This window comes from Muscardinus avellanarius (assembly GCF_963383645.1).
Source record: "Muscardinus avellanarius genome assembly, chromosome: 11".
Taxonomy (NCBI): Eukaryota; Metazoa; Chordata; class Mammalia; order Rodentia; family Gliridae; genus Muscardinus; species Muscardinus avellanarius.
Window position 1 is genome coordinate 29365164 of NC_137797.1, and position 6500 is coordinate 29371663.

General features: G+C 40.7%; 1 pseudogene across 1 annotated transcript; it reads left to right on the forward strand.

Annotated features, from left to right (window-relative positions):
- The first annotated feature begins 5040 nt into the window (after positions 1-5040).
- LOC308269881 (large ribosomal subunit protein eL8-like) lies at positions 5041-5878 on the forward strand (annotated as a pseudogene). Its single transcript has one exon. The product of its transcript is annotated as a large ribosomal subunit protein eL8-like (transcript).
- Positions 5879-6500: the final 622 nt, after the last annotated feature.

Genomic DNA, 6500 nt, shown 5'->3' on the forward strand with positions numbered 1-6500 from the left:
CCGTGACTATTAGCTCATGGTGGTGTTCAGAGTTTCAATTCTTTCAGACTTGCCCAGCCTATACCCTCTGCGGGCTCATCCCCATCTTCACAATCACCTGAATTGTTTTCTCACTTAATCTTTAACAGGATATCTGTTCAGCCCCACCTTTTCTTCCTTCTCTTTCGGAGAATGAAGCATCTGGCTTTCCTCCAGAATCAATACTTTAGCCTGTGCCTCCTTCCCTTCTTCCTCTTCTGGAGGTCCTTTTCTGTCAATCATTACCTCTCTGCCATGTATGTATGTATGTATGTATGTATGTATGTATGTATTCTGGGGATTGAACCCAGAGGCACTCTACCTCCAAGCTACACCTCCAGCTCTTTAAACAACAAAATTTTTTTTGTTGTTTTGTTTTGAAACACAGTCGGTCACTGAGAATCTTGCTAACTTGCTGAGGCTGGCCTTGAATCTGTGTCCCTCCTGTCTCAGCCTCCCAAGTACTGGGATTACAGATGTGTGCCACCACCATGCTTGCGCTCTCTCTGCCCTTTATCTTCACCATCTTTCTTTTATCCATAAATAGGCTCAACTTTCCATTCTCTTTTCCCTTCACTCTGCACCTTACCATGGCTCTGTCCAACCTTCCTCCCTCTCCTCAGGATTTCTGGAAAGAGACTCTATACTTATCATCTCCTTTTTACCTTTTGGCCCATTCAAATTTCTGTTCACAAAGCATTTAGGTGCTTGTAAGGCTGATTCATGTCTGGTTACTTTCACTGACTCCGTGGAGTAGAAGGCCAAGTGGTTTAGTAAGAATGCAACACAGAGGATGGGGGAGTTTGAGGCCCGTGGTAATGTTTGCAACATGTTTCAGGAGGAAAGAGTGGAAAATGATCCCTGAGCACCGCTCCAGGCATCTCAATTGAAGTTCAACTTGCACAGTGACTGGCACACAGAACGAATGGACTTTCCCCTTTTTTGTCCTACTTTTTGGAGCTCGGTTTTCTTTGTACAGCATGGGATTGGACCGTATGATCAACAAATACTTTCCAGTTTAACCATCGTCATACAATAGAATTTCTCCTAGCAATGTCCTGAGTTTGGAACTGCCTTGGAGACAAGCCTTTCAAAAACGGCTTACAAAAAGGCTTGTGTTCTTTCCACAGAGCATTCTAAGCAAACATCAACAAAAAATGTTTTAAAAGACATTGAGTTCATTTCATAATAGCCTATTACCTCATCACACCTCTTCTGGAGTAAGCAAAACCAATGCGTGTGGTGGTGGGGATGGTGGTAGTAATATGAGAATTAAAGCAGAGGTGCGGTTTCGTCCAAGTTAGATGTATACGTTTCAAAGGGATCTTTAGGCTGTGGCAATCAACTTTATGGAATGATTATGACTCAATTAAATTTTAGACCAAAGAAAGGCTGATGGTTTTTAGACAGAGAGATGTTTTGTCAATGGAACTGGAGAGAAAGAATATGAAAAGAATGCAGGGTTCAATGAGGCAGTAAAGAGATTAGTGAATCCACCCTAGGCTAGGGTTTGCTGAATTCCATCTGCCCAAATTAAGCTGCCCAATAAAGGGCCAGTCTGTTTTCTCTTTCAGGAGAATCTAGCATGTTGTGGTCCTAAAATGTAAAATGTGTAAGTTATTTTAATCTTGAGATGTTGATTGAGAGGTCATAAAGATGTTGCTTAAGTTTGTACATAGAACTGAAATATATAAGAAAACATGGAATAGTCTCTGGAATATGCCTTTTAGGATAAAGTTTATTTGATTCGAATTACAAAAAGAAATCTTTAAATGCTAAGAGTTTTAGCTGGTTTTGATTATAAATTTGTCCTGTCAAGCATTTGAATATATTACATTTGAAAATTAGGACTGTTTAATTGATTAGATTTTTAAATGAGATTGATTATTTAAGCAGTTTAGTCTGTCAACTAGAGTTTCTGGAAACTTGTCAGAGAACATTTGAAAGTGATTTTCTTACTTTTTTTTTTTTTTGGCGGTACGGGGGATGGAACCCAGGAGCATTCTATCTCCAAGATACACCCCCTAACCCTATTTTTAATTATTTATGCTGAAACAGGGTCTCACTGAGTTGCAGAGGGCCTCATTAAGTAGCTGAGGCTGGGCGTGGACTGTGATCCTTCTGTCTCAGCCTCCCAAATGCTGGGATTACAAGCGTGCGCCACCACACCCAGCGAAAGTGAGTTCTGTGAGTAAGGTCATTGTTTGGGTTGGAAGTAACGAAAATCAGGTTTTAAATTGTGTAACTTTCATAATTTAAAAGTCAACTAACCAAAAATCCTTTCTATGAAAAAACTCCCCCTATATGAAAACTAAAATTAAAATAACAGGCAGGATGAAACTGTCCAAATTACATGACGAAGAACAGGTGTTTGTTGCCTCAGAAAGGTGAATTCTTCAGGGGTGTCTTCACAGGTAAAATGAGGAAGTATTGGAGTGTGCTGAGGATTGTGACCTAAAATATTTCCTCTTTCATTTTTATAACCTGAATACTTGCTTTTTGACATCTTTATTACACAGATAATCGATTAGGATTAAACTAGAACAAGATAACATTCAATATTGAATAACACATTAACTCGATGGGGATTATTGATTGGTTTCTCAGCAGTTGAAGTGCAATATTACAACACTGTGAAATGATGTTATTTTTACTCTTCCAGAAACTGGGGACCAAAAAAAAAATGGTATAGAAAAAAATAACCAAAAGTTCTCAAATGATGAGTAGTCCAATCCATTTTTGTTTCTGGTTCCCTCAGTTGCATTGGGCCAAAGAGGAAAATCAGAGAAGCAATTGCCTTTGAGATACCCCTGAATCTCATTCTCTTTCCCCACCTAAAGTTATGTCTCTGACTCCTCCACTCATCAGATTTCGTGCTCAGGGAGATTCTCACTATTGGTTGACACTTTCACGTGACTGGAGTCGAAGGGGTAGTTTCTAAGTCTTGTTTTCAGCTGTGTAATGAGATTACTAGCACAAGGCTATCCCTATGGGACTGAGTTACATAAATGGCCACCATCTTCATTGTGGACATCATCAGGACAGGTAAGATGTAAGTAGGAAAGCAAAAAATTTGTACTCCCATCAGGAGATTTTTGTAGGAGAAAGAGATGTTAGTGGGACCATTGTTGCAGATGGGAGGGTAGTCCTAATGCATGAGCCAGCGGTTCTTAAAACTGACTAGTCATTGTAATCACTTGGGGTTTTGTTATTTTTAATTCTAGGCCTAACATTCCCACTCAAATTCTGATTAAGTTGCTCTGGGATGCGGTTCATGGTCAGCACCATTGGAGGAACGACTATTATAAGACTAGTGATTAGTTTACTATCCTGTAGTGATTACTTAAAAGAAGCAGGTATATAGCATATACTCAATTTGCTTCTTTTTATTGAAACAGCATCACAGTTAAGATGTTGAAGCATAGATTTCCTCCACTTTTACTTATATGCAAGTCGAAGCCCTAAGTATTATAGGTTCTAATGATAGGTTCTACACTCTTAGCTTGTCTACCCCACCCCCACCCGCTCTGTCTCTGACATCTTTCTCTTCTTCCCTTCACTTTCTTAATGTAACGCTCTGATAGGCTGCTGCAAGCCCTTTTTACTGGGCATCCAGCCATATTGTTTTTATATTCTTCAGGATTTTGAGAACAAGGTTCTAATAATCCACCTTCTTTCCCTGGATGTAGATTATGTCATACTACTACTTCTCTACACCTCTGCCTCTCATTCTCAGAACAACTCTGCAGGCAGGAGCCTGACTCAGATGTGTTAATAACATCACCCAAAAGGACTCTGCTTGGAGCTGACTCATTTTAGTTTTCTTCATCAACACACAATGATTGAATGCCCAGTGCAGGCAGGACACTGAGATCAATGTAGGTTGTCCAGAGCTCGCTAGTTAGATCACACTGCTCTCTTTTTTTGGTATAAACTATCTTGTAGTATTGATTAAGACCAACATATTAAAAATAAATCTTGAAAACTTTGGACTCTATCTTGCTTTTCAAAAAAAGACTGAAGGCTGAAGTTCATTAATGGAAAAACTATATGTGACCATGTGTACACATGTGAATATAACAATGCTAACCTGGACACCCAGTATTGAGTATTGAGAGGAAAGGAAATGGGGAGGTGGGAGGCACCAAGTACTGTGTGAATATATGCCATTGTCAACATGATCCATGTTATGATGTGAGACTATAGTGCACCAGTAAAAAATAAATAAATAAAGACTGTATTCTTTCCAATCTGACAAGTAGTATAATTTGAAAAATTCAGAAAAACATAAAAAAGAAACTATTAACCAGAGAAAATCACTGCTAACTTTTTCATGTATATCCAACCTGTTTTTGGTAACCTTCACATATGCATACACTTATAGCATCCTATTGTGACTGCCAACTACTTGGATTGATTCCAGTCCAACTTTTAGAAACAGGGAATGTTATCTAGCCCAGCTGTCCATTAAGTATTCGGGCCATAAGCAAATAATTTTAAGCATGCAAGAAGTCAGAACACATGTAATCATGAGGTCTTCTTGAAAACCCTTCTAGACAATGAATGCGTCTCACCAGGAGATAACTGGAGATATCAACCAAAGTACCAGTGGTGAGCACTGATAACACTGACATCGGAGATGTATGCAAAGAGAGAAACAAAGATCCACATTCTGAAAAATTAGAAAAAATATAACTTAAATTATTGGAGAAAAGAGAAAAGGAAAAGAAAAGAAAAAAGGGAATGTAGCTCAGTGGTAGAATGTTTGCCTTTCATGGCCAGGAGACTGGGTTTGATAAATGCAATGGAACACATTCCTATTCATTTTGAAAACAAGATGCCAAAAATCTATTTTCACTGCCTGGATGAAGATTATGGGGTATTGCTTCTTTTTGACAACTTTTTCTTTTTTTTTTTTTTTTTTTTTTTTTTTTTTGGTGGTACTGGGGGTGGAACCCAGGGGCTTTCTACCTCCGGGCTATACTCCTAGACCTATTTTTAAAATATTTTATTTGGACTCACAATTCCCTTTCCTTTCTCTTTCCTCTAGCCGCCCAAGATGCTGAAAGGAAAGAAGGCCAAGGGGAAGAAGGTGGCCCCCGCCCCTGTGGTCGTGAAGAAGCAGGAGGCCAAGAAAGTGGTGAATCCGCTGTTCAAGAAAAGGCCCAAGAACTTTGGCACTGGACAGGACATCCAGCCCAAGAGGGACCTCACCCGCTTTGTCAAATGGCCCCGCTACATCAGGCTGCAGCGACAGAGGGCTATACTCTACAAGCGGCTCAAGGTGCTTCTGGCAATCAACCAGTTCACCCAGGTCTTGGACTGCCAAACAGCTACCCAGCTGCTCAAGCTTGCCCATAAGTACAGACCCGAGACGAAGCAGGAGAAGAAGCAGCGGCTGTTGGCCGGGGCTGAGGAGAAAGCTGCCGGCAAAGGGGACGTCCCCACCAAGAGGCCACCAGTCCTCTGAGCAGGCGTCAACACTGTCCCCACCTTGGTGGAGAACAAGAAGGCGCAGCTGGTGGTGATCGCACATGACGTGGACCCCATCGAGCTGGTTGTCTTCCTGCCTGCCCTGTGCCGCAAGATGGGGGTCCCCTACTGCATCATCAAGGGGAAGGCGAGGCTGGGGCGCCTGGTCCACAGGAAGACGTGCACCACTGTTGCCTTCACACAGGTTAACTCGGAAGATAAAGGAGCCCTGGCCAAGCTGGTGGAAGCTATCAGGACCAACTACAACGACAGATACGATGAGCTCTGCCGTCACTGGGGAGGCGACGTCCTGGGTCTGAAATCTGTGTCTCGCATTGCCAAGCTGGAAAAGGCAAAGGCTAAAGAGCTTGCCACCAAACTGGGCTAAGTGTACACTGTCATTTTCTGTACATAAAAATAAAAAATATACTTCAAAAAAATAAATAAAATAAATATTTTATTTGGAAACAGGGTCTCACTAAGATGCTGAGAGCCTCACTAAGTAGCTGAGGCTGGCTTTGAACCTGTGCAACTTCCTAAGTGCGGGGATTACAAGTGTGCACCACCATGCCCGGCTTTGTTTTTTACAACTTTTCATCTCATTCTCAGAACAGCTCTTCAGGCAGGATAATGATAATAATAACAATAATAAATTTTAAATTTTTAAATTTTTATTATTTTTTATTGGAGCATTGTGTTCATACATCATAATGGGGTAAAAATAACTTGTGTGGATATAAATTTTAAATTAATTAAATCAAAATAATAAAAGGGAAAAATGTTGAAATTTAATGCAAACACATGAATGAACCTAACTTCATATTAAATTGTATACCTACAAGCTGGTCGTGGCAATGCATGTTTGTAATTCCAGCATTTGGGAGGCTGAGCCTCCCAAAAGGATCTGGGTTCGTGGATAGCCTCAGCTACTTAGTGAGGCCCTTTGCAACTCAGTGAGACCCTGTTTCAAAATAAAGAATAAAAAATAGGGCTGGGGGTGTAGCTTGGAG